This window comes from Pristis pectinata, chromosome 35 (assembly GCF_009764475.1).
Source record: "Pristis pectinata isolate sPriPec2 chromosome 35, sPriPec2.1.pri, whole genome shotgun sequence".
NCBI lineage: Eukaryota > Metazoa > Chordata > Chondrichthyes > Rhinopristiformes > Pristidae > Pristis > Pristis pectinata.
The window spans coordinates 2904038-2924030 of record NC_067439.1 but is presented as its reverse complement, the minus strand read 5'-3'; the positions used below and the strand labels follow the sequence as shown (position 1 = coordinate 2924030).

At 41.2% G+C, this 19993-nt stretch overlaps 1 long non-coding RNA gene across 1 annotated transcript; it reads right to left on the bottom strand.

Moving 5' to 3' along the window:
• Positions 1 to 19905, bottom strand: LOC127586330 (uncharacterized). Its single transcript, XR_007958675.1, has 2 exons — positions 19769 to 19905; positions 1 to 175 (listed from the first exon to the last, which is right to left on the bottom strand). It is a non-coding gene; the product is annotated as an uncharacterized LOC127586330 (long non-coding RNA).
• Positions 19906 to 19993: the final 88 nt, after the last annotated feature.

The following is a 19993-nucleotide window of genomic DNA, read 5'->3' as shown; positions in this document are numbered from 1 at the left end:
TGTTGGTTCAATCAGTTTATTTGTTGAATCACTTAATTACATGAATCAGGATGGTCCCATCATAGAAGATCCTGGAGCTTTAGTACAGGTTCCGTAATTGGCCTTAGTAACTTGAGTTGCAGTCTGGCTGTGAAACCTCTTCTGATTTTCTTTGCTTTGTTCATCATAGTACTTTCTAGATTAGGAAATACAAGGTTGATATTGTAAGTCACTGCCAATGGCGCTGGGGTTTGCTTGCAGCAAGCTTGGGCAACAGGACTGAGCTAAAGTGTTTTTAAAAGCATTCATTCACCGCCACTTGTACATCCTTAATTGTCCCTCAGCTGAGGCCCTGGAGTTACATAAGGCAGACCATGCAAGGAGAAGCAGGACAGTAAGCTGACGGCATTGTAATGAGAATCTGGTAGTGCCATAGTTACCATTATTGATATGTTTTGTTTTAATTCCAGACGTATTTCATTACTTGTTTCTAAAACTTCCAATTGCCATGGTGGGATTTAAAATCAGAGGTTCAGACTTTTAAATACCATTCCAGTAATTTAATGCTATGCTCCTGTGCTCATGCCTGGTTGGTTCAACTATTAGAAGATCCCAAAACATCATCCATTCAGTGTAAAAAGTTCTCATATAGTGTGAGGTCCTGAAAAGCACTACGTAAATGCAAACCTTGTTTTATTCCAATAGGGCTCATCCACACAATGTACAACTAAGTTAGCTGTTGTTCTATTTCAAGTAATCTTATATTTTATTTCTCATTAAAGGACAAATGGGTGAGGATAGGCTTCTGAGGGGTGGGTAAGGGGCAATAAGTCCTTGTGGGAACAATCACAGCTGCCTCTGGAAGGAGTGAACTTGCTCTGCATAACCTTATGGCCTTCACATTCTCTTGAGATTTGTGATCGAACAAAGGTTAAATGGTCCAAAATAACACGGAATGTGTCTGAATGTTTCAGATCTACAGGAAGCTTTATTTATATTATAAATATCTCAGAAAGCATCCGGAATCTGATTTTTTTTTGGCAGCTTTACAGTACAGCAGCCAGATTTTAGACACTGAGTTATGGGTGATGGGGGAGGGGGGGGGGGGGGAGAAACCTTAACTGGGAGAGCAGTGAAGTTTCTGGTCTCACCTTGATCAGCAAGCTGGGACCTACAATGTAGGCTTAAACTGAGAGTCTTTTGAAGAATGGCTTTTTGGTGTTCTGAACAAAATTCCTCCCTTATCCAACAATCCCCTTTTTAAAAAAAACCCAGAGTGTGATATTTGTCTTTCTTCCGTATGTGTGACATTGCTGGTGAAAGATAGCTGTCATGTTTCCCTGCATGAGGTGCTTTGATGCATTTCATTGAATAAAGGTAGGAAATGAGAAGTTAATAAACGTAATACTCCCCACCTCTAATGTATCTTTTTATTATCCAATGCAAACAAATCCAAAATGAAGGTGGCTCTTAATTCCATGCTTTTGTTTTAAAAATAATTATACAGTCAATAATTGTATTAAGTACTGCGTTTCGCCTTCAGTAGAGATCAGAGGACTGTGAACTTTTGTTCCCACAATGTGGCTAATGCTGGTAAGGCTATATTTATAAGGGCCAATTCCAACTACCCTTATTGTAGTGGTTATTTATACAGCTGAGAATACACTAATCCTCACTGCATTTGGATGTCACATGCTGGTCAAACTAAGTGGAGGCTAGCAGGTACCCTTCACTGAACCAATTAATGAACTGGATTTGTGATAATCTGACAACTTTCATGGGCATTTTTCTGTTACCAGCTCATAACGTAACTACATTTATTCAACTGATTTGCACAGAGATTAACAAGACAAGATTTCTTTATTAGTCACATGTATCGAAACACACAGCGAAATGCATCTTTTGCATAGAGTGTTCTGGGGGTAGCCCGCAAGTGTCGTCATGCTTCTGGCGCCAACATAGTACGCCCACAACTTCCTAACCCGTACGTCTTTGGAACGTGGGAGGAAACTGGAGCACCCAGAGGAAACCCACGCAGACACATGGGGAGAATGTACAAACTCCTTACAGGCAGCGGCGGGAATTGAACCTGGGTCTCTGACACTGTAATAGCGTTACGCTAACCGCTACACTACCGTGCCTGCCCTTTGGAATAGTAAAGGGAAAAAAATAACTGGTGGGAGTTGTCTATAGGCCACCAAATAATAACATTTGGCCCCAGATCTCCACGCCAGAAAAGAAACAGGTATCACAATCTCACTTTACAGTTCTTAGTCCGTATTGCTTGCATTATGGCATTTCACCTACTCATCCAATTACTTTTACACATGTGGAGGGGGTCATGCCTCCGTCATTCTTTCAGAAAGTGAGTTCTGGACCTCAACCACAGTCTGGGTGAAAAAAATTTCTCTTCACTTTTCTAATACTTCCACCAATTAATTTAAATGACTGTTTATTGAGAAGGTATTAGTAAGATCTGCTCCTAGGTTGAGATGAAATAGTGTGTAAAGCATAAACATGAGCACTGATCAGTTGGTTTGTTTTATTGTGCCCTAAAAATTACATGACAGGTAAATACAATAGCCCCCCCAAAGGTAGATGTAGGATTAACCTACATCCATTGACTACATTGCAAGCAACACACCAACATCATGGTGACTGTTCATTTCAATTATTTCCATGCCAGACAGCATTAACTGCACAATTGATTGGCTAGACCAGAGCAGGTGGCCAATGGTTGTGAACGATTAGGTACAATTGAAGCAAGCCTACATAGATCAAAGCTGTTCTGCTTAAAGGGGAGATGCATTGTAGCTGGAATAGGTGCTGTTGTAGAGTTGTACAGCATAGAAACAGGCCCTTCAGCCCATTGCATTTATGCTGACCATCATGCCTGTCTGTACTAATCCCACATGCCTGCATTAATTCCATTTCCCTCTATGCCCTGCTCATTCAAGTACCTGTCATGATACCTCTTAAATATTGTTACTGTTCCTCTGGCAGCTCATTCCAGATATCAACTACTCTTTGTCTGTTCTCCTTTAAACCTTCTCTCTCTCACCTTAAACCTATCCCGTCTAGTTTTAGGCTCTCCTACTATGGAAGTAAAGTGAGAAGAAAATATTGAAGAATGTAATAACATGGTAGTCATTGAACTTCAAGGTTTTTGGACACTGCAGTGAGGCATTGTAGGGGATGAAAAGCAGAAGAGGTGTCCTGTTATATGCAGTAGGGCCTCCCAGGCATGTGCTCAGCAGTGGGAACAGAAAGGCATGGAAGCCACTGAAAGATGGAAAGCCCCAAGGTTCTGGATGTGGTGCAGCAAGAAGTTGAATGAGACACAAAATATTCTGCAGATGCTGGAATTTGGAGCAACACACACAAAATGCTGAAGGAACTCAGCAGGTCAGACAGCATCTATGGAGGGAAATGAACAGTCAACATTTCAGGTAGAGACCCTTCAACAGGACTGATGAAGGGTCTCAACCCGAAATGTCGACTGTTTATTTCCCTCCATAGGTGCTGCCTGACCTGCTGAGTTCCAAGAAGTTGAATGACATTATTTGAATGGTTAAGGTCAGCGAATCTATCTTCAAATGCTATATCCCACCTTTTGCATCACAAGCTCCATGAATAGGAATATTCATAAGGTCACACATGTGGCCCTGCTGAGAGCCTGACACCTATATCAGACATACTACCAGATAATGAATCATGACAGCCACATCACTCAAACAGATTGCATGACAATTGGTTTCCTCTTTCTCTCACAGAACTATGCACACAGCCAGAGCAGCTAATCTCACAAAGGAGTGTGCCTGGCTATCAATGTGTCACCTTTTGATAGAATTTTGCATACAATAATGGCATGACTCCACTGATAAATCTGATGTGTTAAGTTCATTTTGTAGTAGCTTTAACTTTTGCACTGGAGCAAGTGTTATGGTCAATAACGGAGGGAAGTCAGGATGTGTGAAATTGATAAATGGAGATTTGTGGTTGAATTATTAGCTTCAGATAACTTCTTCATGGACAATTTAAACAGCAAGGGCTGTGTGAAATGTCTCCTCCTCCGCTGCTTGCTGTAGAGCTGCTAGAAAGAGCCATAATCTCACGACGGTTAATTGTGCATCCTGTGACTGACCAGCATTAATCTAATAATTGACAAAACATAGGAAACACAAACATTTTAAATTGAAGCAACAGCTGGAAATACTGAATTTATAAAGTAGCATATGATTTCTTTAAATCTTCTTAAGCAGTTCCTGTGCTCAGGAACCACTCACTCTAGCCTAGTTCTGTAGGTTCTGAGGTGGCTAATGATACCTATGCGGTATCCACAGACTTCCCTGCAGGTGTGACAGGAGGTGCTTGATAGGGCAGATGGATGAGTTGCTTGGGGTGTCTCTTTAAATAGCTCCAGTCAGTTGCTGCGAAGGGACAAGTATGGGGTGAGAAGGTGGTTTCCTGCTGCTGAATACATATTCAGCTATGCGAGGTAAAGAGGAGCGTAGTACTCCAAAATAGCAGTGGTGCCAAATTAACAATGCGTGCTGATTGCATGCTTCCTCACATTGTGCACCCCAACACACCCAGCAGCATGGTCCACAGCATGCTTTGTCTTGCACTTCTCATGTGCACAACCGACACCAGAGTCAAAAAGAAGTCTTAATTGTGGCCTCTGGGTTATTGGGTTAGTTGACATAGAGAGAGTGCAACGAAGGTTCACCGGACTGATTCCTGGGATGCTGAGTTTTCTGTATGAGGAGGGATTGGGTCCATTAGGCCTATGTTCACAAGAGTTTAGAAGAATGAGCAGAGACCTCATTGAAAGTACAGAACTTCAGCAGAATTTGACAGATTGGATGCAGTCTCAGGAGCAACACACACAAAATGCTGGAAGAACTCAGCAGGTCAGGCAGCATCTATGGAGAGAAATAAACAGTCGATGCTTCAGGTGGGGAGAAGCTGAGAGGTGATAGGTAGAAAGGCAAATGGCTGAAGGAGGAAGAATCTGGTGAGAGGCCCTTTGCCTCTTCTACCTATTACCTCTCAGCTTCTTACTTTTCCCTCCTCCCCCATCATCCTACCCTCCCCCCTCTCAGCTGGACTCACTTATCCCCTGCCTGCATGTACTCCTCCCCCTCCCCCGACCACCTTATTCTGACTTCTGCCCTCTTCCTTTCCAGTTCTAATGAAGGGTCTCGACCTGAAACGTCAACTGTTTATTTCTCTCCATAGATGCTGCCTTACCTGCTGTGTTCCTCCAGCATTTTGTGTGTGTTGCTCCAGATTCCAGCATCTGTAGAATCTCTTGTGTCACAGTCTCAGGATATGGGATAAGACATTTAGGTTAAGATGAAGAGAAATTTCTTCACTAAGACGGTGGTGAAGCTGTGGAATTCTCCACCACACGTGGCTGTGAAGGCCATCTCACTAAATATACTTAAGAAGGAGATGGACAGACTTCTTGGCACAAAAAACATGAAGAATGAGTAGGATTATGGTATTGTAATAGAGGATCAACGATGATCGTACTGAATGGAAGAATAGGCACAAAGGGCCAAATAGCCTACTCTAGCTCCTATTTTTCTGTTTCCATGTTACTTTTGCAGTAGTCAGCTATCTTGCAACTATATCAATTCATTAAACAGAGTAGCTGTTGAGTGTGAATGAAGCATTTTTTTAGTATTAGCATGATTTAAAGGAGAAAGGCTGACTTCAGGTTGTCTTGCCTTCAGAACCATCTCCCAAAATACAATTCTGGCATGTGTTTAGTTTCTCTCAGTCAAATCTGGAAGTTAATGCTAAATCCTGCCAACTTTACATTCAGTTATACCACTGACTATAGGCTACATGACTCAACACCTCCAGGGAAAGGAAGTAAAGCCTACCCTATATTTCTCACCACTTTATTCAGTCTGTGATAATGAACTCACTGTTCTCTATTATAAATGTGTGAACCAGCAAAAGGAAAATATAGATCTACATGGAGAAAGCAAGGCAGTGAGGCTATTCTGAATCAGTTTAGAATATAGCCAATGGAAAGAAAAAAAACTAGTTGCTGAAAATTTAAAACAATAATAGAAAAAGACAAAGGTTACTCAGTGGATTAGGTACATCGGCAGGGGGAGAAACAGAAGTAATGTTTCAGGTCAATGACCTTATATCAGAACATATAGAATATAGCCAACCTAGAGAGGCTGAACAGCTGTATATGTCTATGCTATAAGCCTCAATGCTTGGTTCATGTATCATTTTGTGATGTCCCACTAAAGTCAAAATCATGGGCTTATTAAAAAATCAAACACATTTTATTTATATGCCTAACTTAGATGCAAAATTATAGAGGGCATCATGTAGGCAGAGTATTTTAGTAAATATTTCAAAGAATCTGGTGTAAGTGCTAAAACTTGCCCAAAAACACGAAGCAAGAATTTAAGATTTACTTCATCTTAAAAGTCTGAAGCCAGTACACATGCAGAATGTCAGGTAAACATTTAATTGCAAGCATTCCAGGAGTTTTTTCTCTACTGATCCAGCACTGCTCTTCTTCCTAGCACCACCTCCCCCCCTCACACCACATGCTGTGCAGGCAATTTAACAACAGCCGGATATAATTCAATTAAAAGGTCCTCATTGAATGGAGAATCCTCATCTGCTGTTGGAACTTGCTCCAGCAATGCAGGAATCTGCCCACTGCTTTCCGGGCGGCTTGCAAGCGGAAGGCCCCACCCTGCTCTCCCAGAGTATATTGCTTTAACATTGTGCCACAGACCACAGGGATTGAGTAAACACTAAGTAAGCTTCATGTTAGGAGAAGGGGGGAAAAAATAAACTAACAACTTCAGCAAAACATTTTGCATCTTCAGAACAAAGTAGTTTCCTTGTCTGCAAAACTAAAGGGGAAATGAATGCAGGGTGTGCAAACATTGAGCCCCAAAGGCTACATCTAAGTGACAGTTGCTTGTAAAATTACAGAAGTTTAAAACAAATGAGGAATATCCAAAACAGAAATGCCTTTTAAAGTTGTTTGTGAAGGTCAAGTTCCTTTTACCCACTGTAATGCAAGTTATGCAAGCCAGGACTGTAGCTTTGGTAACAGTGGCTGGCTCCTGTTTATACAGTCTCCAGATTTGCCTTGTAAGCTTTAATGATATATGACTTGGTCTCTTTGCATTACTCAGAAAGTTAGATGATTTGAAGCGGTGAGACAACCTGGGGCCAGAATTAAGAGGGCTAGTACCCACCCAGGGAGGAATCAACAATCACAGTACTCTTAAGATATGCATTCACATTGACCTTCCTCCCAGGAAGAGGCATGTTGACATGCAATACCAAATGCTAAGGCCTTAAAGTTATTGTAATTTGCTGCTCCATTGTGCTTTTTCCCTGTCTATAGAACCATGCAGTACATAAGGAAGCTATTTGGCCCATTGTTACTGGTCTTTTTCTAATATTTATCCAGTTCTTTTTAGGTTATTATTGAATCAGCTTTTGCCAGTGTTCAGGCTGCACATTCCAGGATTTTAGGAAATTGTTACTTGAAAAAAAGTCTCAATACTCCTGTTCTTCTGTTGCCAATTATTTTAAATCTGTGCGCTGACTATCCTCCCAATGAAAATTGTTTCTCCTTTATAGTATTGGTAATGCAGCTGTTACAGAGAAAACAACACTGAATATTATACAATTACTGCCTAGGAGTTAACCAGTCAGGAGGCAGGTATCTAGGCAACTCAGGTAGTTATTATGTCATTATCTTCCTTTAGGGTGTGACGGTAACACATTCATGTCTTAACTCGAAATATTCAAGTACTATAGTAAGTTAAAACTATTTGAGGTGTTTTTTGTGAAACTCTATTTTTGAAAAGGATTGTTTTTAAAAGTAAAAAGTTATTGTGGTAGAGTAAAAGTATTATGGTGGATTCAAGGTGCAATTCCTTATCCAATGTATCACATTTTCATGTATTTTGCTCTCTTTTCTGCAATAATTCCTCCCCCACCCCCCACATCCCTGTCGCTTCTGAAAGGAGGAACTCCCACTAAGGAATATTTTTATTGACACCAGCAACCTTCTACATTTCATCTAAAAGGCAATCTTTCATGTAAAACAGTTGGAGGGAACATAACATCTACCCAAGGGTCACAGGAATAGGAGGTCATTCAACCAATTGAGTCTGTTGCTATATTCAATTAGATTATGGCTACTTAACTGCATTCACTCCTACTTTGCCCCATATCCCTTGATATACTTTAGTAACACAATCAGTCTCAGTCTTCAACATTTAAATTCATGGCCATTTAGTGAGAAAGATGACTATTACCCTCCTCTTTGGAAATATGCCGGATGATTTCACTCCTGAATAATATAACACTAATTTTATTCCCCACAATAAATAGTATATAATCTATAGAAAGGGCATATCATTTCAAACAGTACTATGAAATAACATGTCAATCTCATAAGCTTGTTTATTAAATTGTCTGCATAATTTAACACTTGAAGGCTTGATATTGCTCTTGTGGATCTGTGCTGAATGCCCCAAAGTTCTTTGGTGAGACTTAATGTCTCAGACTGAACGTCGTAGTCCACCCCAAGTCTGATCAGGCTCTGTAAAGCTGAGACACCATTTCCATACTTTTGCATTCTAACCTCCATTATGGAAAGGCCAAGTTTCTATCAGCCTTGTTGATCACTTTTTGTATGATCTGTGGGGATCTGTGTACATGGATCACTAGGTAGTGATTCATAACCATGGTGTTGACATAGCACAATATTGTAGCATAAGATCATGCGGAGTGGGAAGAACATTTCCTAAATTCCATTTCCTCTCCGCAAAGGAACAGCAAAAAAATTATGTATCTGCAACAAATGGTGAATTGAATGCATTGATTCAAATGTATAATTATTTCTATCACTGGAACATGTGGAGCAGAAAATAAACACAACATACAGAGGAGGATAGAGAAGTTGCTTTTCAGTTGGTTTAGTGGCATTTTTGTTGCTGTTATGTACCAGTACATATCTCATGCAACCCACAGCTACACCAGAATAAATGTGGCCAATTCACTTTGGTCAGAGACTGGGAAAAACACATTCTTTTTGCAGACAGCCAGCTTTAGTGAATTTGGAAAGCTTATTTTGTGTTCCACAGGTTGAGATAAACCCAATGCATTAGGATGCAACTGCACTGTCAATGAACAGTGCCAAGAAATAGCAGATAGAGAATGGTTTCAAGCTCACACTTACAAGGCCAGCTTAGCCTTGGGCTGTTCGTCAAATGCGCAAGATAAAATAAATACATAGGGATCAATGGTAAATGTGAATGGGTTTGGTAATCAGCACTGAATAGGAGAGAAACTTCAGAGAATTTATGTCAAACCGCAACAGGGTATAGTGTTAAGGACTTAAGTTTCACAGACAGGAAGCAGTAAATCAAGTTCTAATTATTGATTGCTTAAAAAGTATAACTAGGCCATAGTCCACTGAGCACTGTCATGGAACAATATGGTAGCTTACCTCTTTATATAACATTCCTGGGTAGAGGAATGAATCTAGCTCTTCCATGGATCTAGACCATTTTGCAAAGTGGGTACTTTATAGGAAGAATTTAGAAAAGGTGTTGGAATATCAAAGGTACTGTTTTATTTTTTTAATGAAGCTTTTAAAGGTGGGAAAAAAGTTTAAGATTGTACTGGCTGCAAGTTCTACCAACATAAAACCAGAGAAAGAATTCCAGAGATGATGTAAGAGTGACTACCCTTGACATCAGGGCAGTATTTGTGTGTCATGAAGGGACCCTGATAAAACTGAAGTCTATGGGCATTAGAAGGAAATTGCTGCAGTGCTTGGAGACATGCTTTGCATAGAAGAAGATTGTTGTAGTTGTTGGAGATCAATCATCCTAGCCAGAGGACATCACTGCAGGAGTTCCTCCGGGCAGTGACCTGGCTCAATGACCTTCATCATAATGTCAGAAACAGGGATGTTTGCTGATGACTGTACTGTGTTCAATTCCATTGACAACTCCTCAACAAATGAAGTAGACCATACCTGCATACAGCAAGACATAATCAACATTCAGGTTTGGGCTAATAAGTGGCAAGTAAAATTTGTGCTACATTTGTGACAGGCAATGACCATCTCTACCAAGAGAGAGTCTAACCATCTACCCATGATATTTAATGGCCTTACCATTGCTGAGACCCTCTCATCAATATCTTGGGAGTTACAATTGACCAGAGACCAATATTTATTGGACCAGCCACATAAATATCATACCTCCAAGAGCAGATTTAAAGGCAGGGTACCTTGTGACATGACCCACCTCCAAATACCCCAAGCACGAGTCAGGAGCATGATTGAATATTCTCCACTGGTCTGGATGAGTGCATTACCAACAACTCTCAAAGCTGTCCACTTGATTAGCACCCCACCATCCACACTAAACTTTCATTCCTGCCATCACAGTGCCTACAGTATAGAGCACCTACAAAGTGCACTGCAGTTACTTGCCCAGGCCACACTTGATAGCACCTTCCAAACATGTGACCTCCACCACCAAGACGGACAAGGACAGCAGGTGCATGAGAATACCACTACCACCTACAGTTCAACCCTCTTCCCCCAATCCCACCTGAAGTCGCACACCGTCCTGACTTGGAAATTTATTATTGATCCTTCACTACTGCTGGGCCTAAATCTAAATCAAGAGCAACTTAACTAGAAGGACTGCAGAGTTTCAAGGTGGCAGCTCACCATCACCTTCACAGGGCAATTAGAGATGGGCAATAAATGCTGGCCTTGCCAGTGAAACCCAAATCTTGAAAATGAATGTAAAAAGTAGCAGGACACAGGACTGGAAAGAAAGTTTGGGAGAAGTTGTGGATTTGGAAATTGTCTTATTAATACATTAGGAACTAAGGTTTAGGATTCCCCCTTTAAATCTCTCTGCCTTTCTTATTGCAGAACAGCATTATTTCAGTGTGAACCATGGGATTCTTGGTATCATTTGACAGCCTCTCAACACAGTCAACCCACCAATATCAAACCAAGATTCACACATGTATTTCTAACAGACACCAGTCGATAGCATAAGGTTGCATGTACAAGAGTTGATTTCACTCTCTCCAAGCCAATTAAAGCCATTTGAAGCATTTGTTCCAAGTGATTGAACCTGGGCTTTTCCTGGTCCACAAACCTGTTCAGAGTTGATATGATTAAATATCAAAGAAAAATAATTTGTTACAAAAAAAACCCCACAGACCGTAAAGCAATTTCATGTTGGGAAGAACTAAAGATCACTTGAATGCTGCCTTTGATATTAAAAAGATGAGAATAATGGTGGGGAAAAAAATCCATATGGTTGGATAAAGAGCCACAGAAACCTTGGCAAACACCAAGAAAACATTCATTGATTTGGGAGGTAGTTCAAGCTCCCAAGAATAACCGCTGCCAGTATGGGAAACAGTCCTCATATTGGGGATTATTACTAAACACCTGAAAGATCTTGCAAGTGTGAATCATAAACTTTTTGCATCTTTAGTTATTTCAGATCTGTATTTGGATGAAATTTTAAAACATGATGCACGAAATTACCCAGTAGATATTGCAGCAGGGCACTAATGGCTGGGCCGTAAAATAGGCTGACCTCTGAACACTTGCTGGAGCCTGAAGGCTTCAGCCACTACTGAATGAGAACTGTATTTTCTGCAATGGAAAATCTGCTACCAGGCCCTGATTAGGGGGTGGGGAGGTAAAGTTGATGGTGACCTGGTGGGAATCAGGGCTGGAAGCTAGAAAATGAGGATGGGTTTTACCAAGGAAGGTCAATGACCAGGTGTGGGGATGTAGCTTCCACAAGGAGCTGAGAATCATGGACAGGGAATTGAGGGTGTATGTGGTGGCAACCACATACCTGATTGGTGCACCAGGACCTGTTGGGTTTGCAAATGGCAGATGGGTCAGGAGAATATGTTGGGGTGTGGTGAGACAATGAGAAGGGTTGGAATGGCCTATAAGGATGAAAAATAAGCAAAGATCTCATCTTACATAAATCCCAATCTATTGTTGCATTACTAAAACATGGTTGTCTCAGGAATGTCCAACAACAGTCACTCCCAGAACAGTCCTCTGCAATGTTCCAAACAGAGTGTAGTAGGGGTAACGACATTATCTCATGTGTAGCTGACAGAAATTATGTCATGGAAAGTGCCAAGTTAAATTTCCAGAGTATTGTGAAATGACTCAGAAATGGCTGATATCACATTTCACTCTGGGTTAAATTAATTCTCACTCACGGGGTGTTGAAAGAAAACATTTTGCTATCAAATTTCTAGGTCAAAAACTCTGGTTTAAACAGTATCTTTAATGCAGTAGAGCATCTTATGGCACTTCACAAGAATATTTTCACACCCAATTTAACACTGAGTACTTGAGATGATAGGGCAGATGACCAAGAAAGTTGTTCAAAAGTTACCCAAAAAGGTAGTTCTTATAAAGCATTTTAAAGGGGAAGAGAGGCAGAGAGGTTCAGGAAGGATACTCAAGACCCAAACAACAAAAGACATGTTGCCAAAGGTAGAACAATTAAATTCAGGGATGATAAAGAAGCCAGAGTTAGAATTATCTTGTTGGGTTATAAGGCTGAAAGAAATTATGAGACCAAGGAGAGTTTTAAAAACTAGGGTGAGAACTTTAAAAATGAGATATTGTTTAAGCAGGGAGCAGCACATACAGTATCAGGAAGTGCAGAGGTGATGGCTGAACAGGACTTGGTACAAGTTGGAATACAGGCAGTAAAGTTTTGGATAGCCTCAGGTTTACAGAGATGGATGAGACCATTCAGACGCGTGAATGAGAAACTGAGTCTCGAAGTGACAAAGGCATGGATGTGGGTTTCAGCAGATTATGAGTAGGGCAATGTTATATTATTTCACAAAAAGTGGAAATATGCAGTCTTTGTGGAAATGCTATCTGAACCTTATCGCAATGTCACAAAACACCAAGGTCATGAACAGTTAGTTCAATTTCAGACAGGAAGAGAGATGGATTGGTGGGGAGCAGACTTAAAGCTGGTGATTAAAGACAAAGGATTCATTTTCCCCAATACTTACTTTGAACAGGAAGTCTGACATTAGTGGCTCAACTGCTGAGTATATTCAAGACAGAAATCAATAGATTTTTGGATATTATGGGAATCAAGGGATATTTAGTGCATAACACTGAGTTGATCAGTGATGATCTAACTGAATGGTGGTACAGGCTGAAGGGGCCTAATGGCCCAGTGCTTCTATTTCTAGTGCTCTTATATACAGGGACAGGAAAAGAAGCCATTTCTGGTGTTTCTCTGGTTACACTCATCAAGATAAGAATGGAACCTGTGTTTTTTTTCGAGGAGGGAGCAATAGATGAAAATTTGAAAAGAAAAGTCTCAGTGGTTGAGGAGTAATTCTGATCAAAGGCAAGACAAGTTTAAAACGGGCTGAAGTGATGGCCGAACAAGGACCTCACTGAGGTCAATCCAGATTCAAATCAATGAATTCTGATCAATGGATCAAGGCAATCACATGGATCAGTAAAAGACAGATCCCAGTGAAAAAGATGGTGCATGTTATGCTATGCTACATAAATAACAGAATACATGTGGCAAGATCACATTGCTCACATAACTGCAACTGAGAAATATTTAAAAGTCAAGCTTCTTGTGCTCCTTGTTGTATTTCAAGCATACTAGCTCAAAGTGTGAAAAGCATTCAGAGAAGGAAAACCAATCATTTCCTGTTTGCTTCTTTTTGACCTCCTCACTGCTCTCAATAATTAGCCTTTACTGGGTCTCAGGTTGTGCTTATTTGCTTATTTGAAATGCTTCCCCACAGGAAGTATCTGCGCAGTGGCATTAAAGAAAAAGGTTGAAGTCAATACAACACTATCTTGGCAGCAGAAGATCACTCTTCTACTCCAGACATCATACAACTGTTGGAACGGATGGAATGAGACACAAGGGAACTGCTGGTGCTTATAAATTTGGAGGGAGGACCATTTAAGGTAATGGAGAGGGGCTGGTTCCTGACCCTGACCTTGTGACATTCACTAACAAATACAAGAGTTGTAAAGGTCAAGTTTGTTTTGTTTTATTCCTAATGATTATCCAGTGGAAATGTGCTTTTGTGAACACTGTATGAAGATTTGGTGAGGTGCAAGAACATAAAATCATAAGTGAAATGCATAGGAGCAGGTCATATACGCCTTTCAATGTACCACTATTCAACAAGATCTTTTGCCTCAATTTTACATTCTAGCTCAAACCTCTTGATTCCAAAAATCTAACAAATTCAGTGCTGAATATACTCAACTGGTGTATATTTATAAACCTCTGGGGTAAAGGACTCCTAAGATTCATAACCCTCTGTGCACAAAATACCCTCCTGACCTACGTTTAAGTTCAAGTCCCTTATTCTGAGACTATTCTGTCAAGCTCCTTGGTCAAGGGAATCAACCTTTCAGCATTCAAAGTGGCTAATTTGTCAGTAACTGGATCTTTGGATGAGGAACTGGAGAAATCAATGGAGTTGTTGCCCTCAAGACAGGAGAACACACAGGTATGATAGAATAAAATAGATAAGAACACTGAGCAGTTAATTCAATAATTGGCAATGTGCAGACATCTGATTTTCATATATGCACAATCTGTGAATTATTGTAACACATAACAATTCACAATAAATGGAAAGGGTAGGCTATTCACCCCCTCATTCCTGCTCTGTCATTTAATAAGGCTGATTTTTTAAAAAACTCATCTCCACTTTCCTGCAAAAACCCTGTACCCCTTGATTCCCTTGCCACCAAACGATCTATCAGTATCTGTTATCTACTCATTGACTGAGCATACACAGCTTTCTTTGTTAGTGAATTCCAAAGATTCAGCACCCTCTGGATAAATAAATTTCTTTTCATCTCAATTCTGAATACCCTACCCTTTGTTTTGAGACTGTGATCTCCAGTTCTAGACATCAGCCCTGCATCTATCTTGTCAAGCCTTGTAAGAATGTTGTAGGTTTTAAGTAGATAATCCCTCATTGTTCTAGATTCAAGTACAGGCCTAGTCTGCTTAATCTCTCCTCATACACTTAGAACTGCCATCACAACCCAACCTGGTGAAACATTTCTGCATTCCCTCCATCCTTCCTTATGTAGAGAGACCAGACCTGTGCACAGTATTCTAGATATGGTCTTACAAGGGCTCTATACAATTGTCTGTACTCTTACTCTCCAATCCTCTTGCAATACTGTTTCCCTTCCTAATTACCCACTGAAGATGCAGAATAAATTTCAGTGATTCATATACATGGACATCCAAGTCCTTGTGAACATCAACAACCTCTCACCATTTTAAAAAAATCCTCCTTTCTACTCTTTCAACAAAAATGAATGACCTCACAGTTTCCCATATCGTATTCCATGTATTATGTTCTTGTCTATTCACTTAACCTGCCTATATCCCTGGAAACTTTTCTTCAATCTCCTCACAACTACACTGCCACGTAGTTTAGTACTATTAGCAAACTTGGATATACTAAACATAGTCCTGGACACAGACTGTGAACAGCTGAGCCCCAGCACCAATCCCAGCAGCACCTTACTGGTTGCAGATTCCCAAATCCCAAAAATGACCTGTCTTATTCCCACTATTTTCTGTGTTAACTAATCTGCATTAGCAGATTACCCCCAAATACCATTTACTCTAATTTTGTTTAATTATCTCTTGTGTGGGTGTCTTAATGAAGGCTTTCTGAACAACCATAACATATCAATTGGTTCAACTAGTTTATCGTTATTAATTCTGCTATTTACAACCTCAAGGAATTCCAGCATAGTTGTCAAATGCGAACTTTCCATAAATTCATGTTGACTCTGCCTAATCCTGTAATTTTGTTAATGCTCTGTTGCTACTTTCTTAATAATGGATTCCAGCATTTTTCAGGATATTAGTTGTATAAGAAATCTGAATGTTACTAGTATCAGTATGCTGACAGTGCAAATTTTAGTGAGACACTGCTAGGCTTCTCCCTGTAATTCCCTCTCCCACATTTGCTCTGCCTTCTCACAGGTAGCCAGCTGGTTCTTTGCCCTCCTTATCCACCAGCTGCTGTCTCAAAACACAAGCTAACATGATCAGCCAGAGTGCTATATCAAGTAAATGTAGTAAGGCATATAGGTGACATGTGATCAGATGTCACATGATCAGATGTTCCATGAAATACCATCAACCAGAAAGAACAATCCTATGCACAAGCTTTGTACAAATCTCCCAAAAGATAATACTGATGTCAGTATATTAGGTTGTTCTCAGGAAAATCTTGTGAGAAAACCATTAAAGATTAGTCGAGGCATTAAGCAGCGGAACTTGGCTACTGAGAGATCAGAATCTTTAGTTACAATAAACATGGTGGCAGCACAATGACTCTGCCAAGATTTTTTGTAATGAATATTACATCAAGCAGTCACAATAGTGAGACAAATATATAAACCAGATTTTATAAGTAGATCATTACTACAGATTGCACTATAAAAGTTTGCTTCTGTCTCTGAGATATATACAATAGATTAAGAGTTCCATGCATTTGGCTTAGATCCAAGCAACTCAGTTTATAAAGAGTCATTGAGAAATTTTAAAGATATAAACCATATTCCAAAAGGAAAGCAGCTAAGAAGAAAGTAAGAGCACAACTCTGGAAATAAAAGTTGATTTATCCCCTCCTTCACTTACGTATTTCTTGATTCTGATCTGTTAAAGTTTTCAATTGCTTTACAAATTATGACTCTGACCTGTCACATTGACTCAGACAAACCCCTGTCATGCAGCAAGCACATTATTGGGAGTGCACTTTAATGTTTTCCTTGTCCTTTCAATAGTCTGATAGCCCTTCACATCTTGCAGTCCTTGATAGTCCTCTCCTCCACATGAAAATCATCCCAATTAACTTCTCTGTCTCATGTATTCTTAGAAAATGTCTTATGGAACTGGCACCTGCAAAATTATGATCCAAGTAGCAGAAATTTTAAAAAATCAAATAATCCAAAGGCTTTAAAAGATCAAGCTTGACATTATGTAATATTACTCTCCTGAGTAGAGTCACAGCTGATCATCTAGGATGGTCAATATCTAATAAGTAACAGCCTCCCACTTTCCTAGCACCAGTATGTTAGTCAGCTGTTTAAAGTCTGTTGTGTTGACATACAATCAGATCTAAAAAATATTTCCATCTCTTTAGAGTGTTTCATATTGCTTGAAAGATATCCCAAAGTCAGTAAAATACTTTTGAAGTGTAGCAACTGTTGCAATGCAGGAAATGAAATGTGCAATTTCCTAGGTGTAAAAATTTGTCCTGATCCAGCTACATGGATGCTACAGCCAAGAAAGCACACTAATGCCTCTACTTCCTCAGAAGGCTAAGGAAATTTGGTATGTCCCCGATGACTCTCACCAATTTTTACAGATGCACCATAGAAAGCATCCTATCTGGATGCATCATAGCTTGGTATGGCAGCTGCTCTGCTCAAGACCTCAAGAAATTGCAGAGAGTTGTAAATGCACCCCAGTCCATCACGCAAACTAGCTTCCCCTCCAATGACTCCGTCCACACTCCCCACTGCCTTTGTAACATAATCAAGGACGCCTCCCACTCCAGTCATTTTCTCTTCTCCCCCTCCTCGTTTTCCTTTTCACTACCTTGAATTACTTATGTATGGAAATAATCTATCTGGATGGCATGCAAACAAAAGCTTTCCACTGCATCTCAGTACATGTGATAATAATAAACCAATTCCAATTCATACCAGCAAGCTCCCATAAACAGTGACTTCTATAAATAATGTCTAGAGTAAAAGTTAAATAAGGAGTAACTATTGAAATGTGCCTTAGGATATTTCCTGCCAACTTGGGAGAACAGGTATGGCTTCAGTTTAAAACCCAATCCCATGGATGGTATCTCTGACAGCACCACACACCCTCAATTCAGTGCTGCACAGAAATGACAGCCCAGATTTATCTGCTTACTTGAGGCACAGCCAACACCAACTAAGAACATAAGTAGTAGAAAAAGGAGTAGGAGTAGGCCATTTGGCCCCTCACACCTATTTTACCTGAGTGCATTTTCCAGCACTTATTCCCATTAATATCCAAAAACCTTTATCTTCAATATACCCAAACAAGCCTCCACAGCCCCTCAACATTCATCTGGTTTGACCCTTAATCCATAATATGAACAGAATAAAATAGGAGCAGAAATAGCCATTTGGCCCTCAAGGCTGCCCCACCATTCAATATAATCATGGCTGATCTGCCCCAGGCCTCACTCCTTTTCTGTGCCAGTTCCTCATAGCCCTCAAACAACAAACAATCTACCCTTACACCTCCTCCCTCACCACCATTCAGGGTCCCAGACAATCCCTCCAGGTGAGGCAGCGCTTCACCTATGAGTCTGAGGGTGTCAATTATTGCATCCAGTGTGACCTCCTGTACATCGGTGAGACCCGACGCAGATTGGGTGACCGCTTTGCCAAGCACCTTCGCTCCGGCCACTACAACAGCCAGGACTTCCCGGGGGCCACCCACTTCAATTGCACATCCCACTCCCATACTGACATGTCTATCCATTGCCTACTCTACTGCCACGTTGAGGCCAGACTCAGGTTGGAGGAACAACACCTCATATTCTGCTGGGAGTCTCCAACCTGATTGCCTCAACACTGATTTCTCTAACTTCTGGTAACCCCACCCCTTTTCTCTGCCCCCACCCCACCACCCCCACTCCTTTGTCTTCCCTTATTCCTGAGGCTCCCTTCCCCCACCTTGCTGACCTGCCCATCTCCTCTCCCCCCCTCCCCCATCCTTCATTCCATGGTCCACTGCCCTCTCCTACCGGATTCCTTCTTCTTCAGCCTTTTGCCTATTCTACCTATCACCCCTCAGCTTATTACATCTTCTCCCCCACCCACCTACCTTCCCCCCTCACCTGGACTCGCCCATCACCCGAACCCCCTCCTCCCACTTCTTATTCTGATTTCTGCCCTCTTGCTTTCCAGTCTTGATGAAGGGTCTCAGCCTGAAACGTCGACTGCTTATTTCCCTCCATAGATGCTGCCTGACCTGCTGAGTTCCTCCAGCACTTTTAGTATATTGCTGGAGGAACTCAGCGGGTTGAGCTGCCTCTCTGGGGGGTGGGTGGTGGTGGGGAAGGAACTGTTGATGTTTAGAGTTGAAATCCTGCATCAGATTGTTTGTTGCTCCAGATTCCAGTAACTGCAGTGTCTTGAGTCTCCCTCATAGTCCTCAATTCCTTGATCTTTCAAAAATGTATCTGCTTCCTCTTTTAAATACCCTCAATAATGTAGACTCCACAACCTCCTGGGGTAGAGAACTGCAAAGATATCATTTAAAAATAATGAAAACCATGATTCAGCAGATAGCACTTCTGCCTGAGATAGTAGGTTGTGTGTTCAAATCCCACATGACACACATCTATTAAATCTATTGAACCAAGGTTGCGACACCCTCCGTCCAGTATGGTACGCTAACCTCGGTGATTTATACTCCATACTCCTTGTGTACTCTATGCTTCCAGTTATGAAATCAGGGGTGTGTTCTTTGAACCTGATGCTGCCACATTCAAGTTCTGTTTCTGTTCCACACTTTAACGGTTTGCAAGAGCCCCTTAAAATAAAACAAATCAAATTCACGCAGAAGAGGCGATCTCCATTCCCCCGAACTGTGTGAAGAAAACAAACCTGGAAGGAGAGATCGTCCCAAAGCTACAACTGCTGCCGTGCTCCCGGGTGAGGCGGAGGGGACGACGCCAGCGCACGGCGGGGCGGGGCCAGGGCTCCCGCTCCCGCGTCGACCGTTGGAACGTGCGCGCGCGCGCGCGTCGCCGCCCATCGGGCGCGCGCGAAAGTCGCTCCACCCTGAAAAAGGGGGGGGGGGTGCGCGCGCGCGTCCGCGCGAGAGAGGGC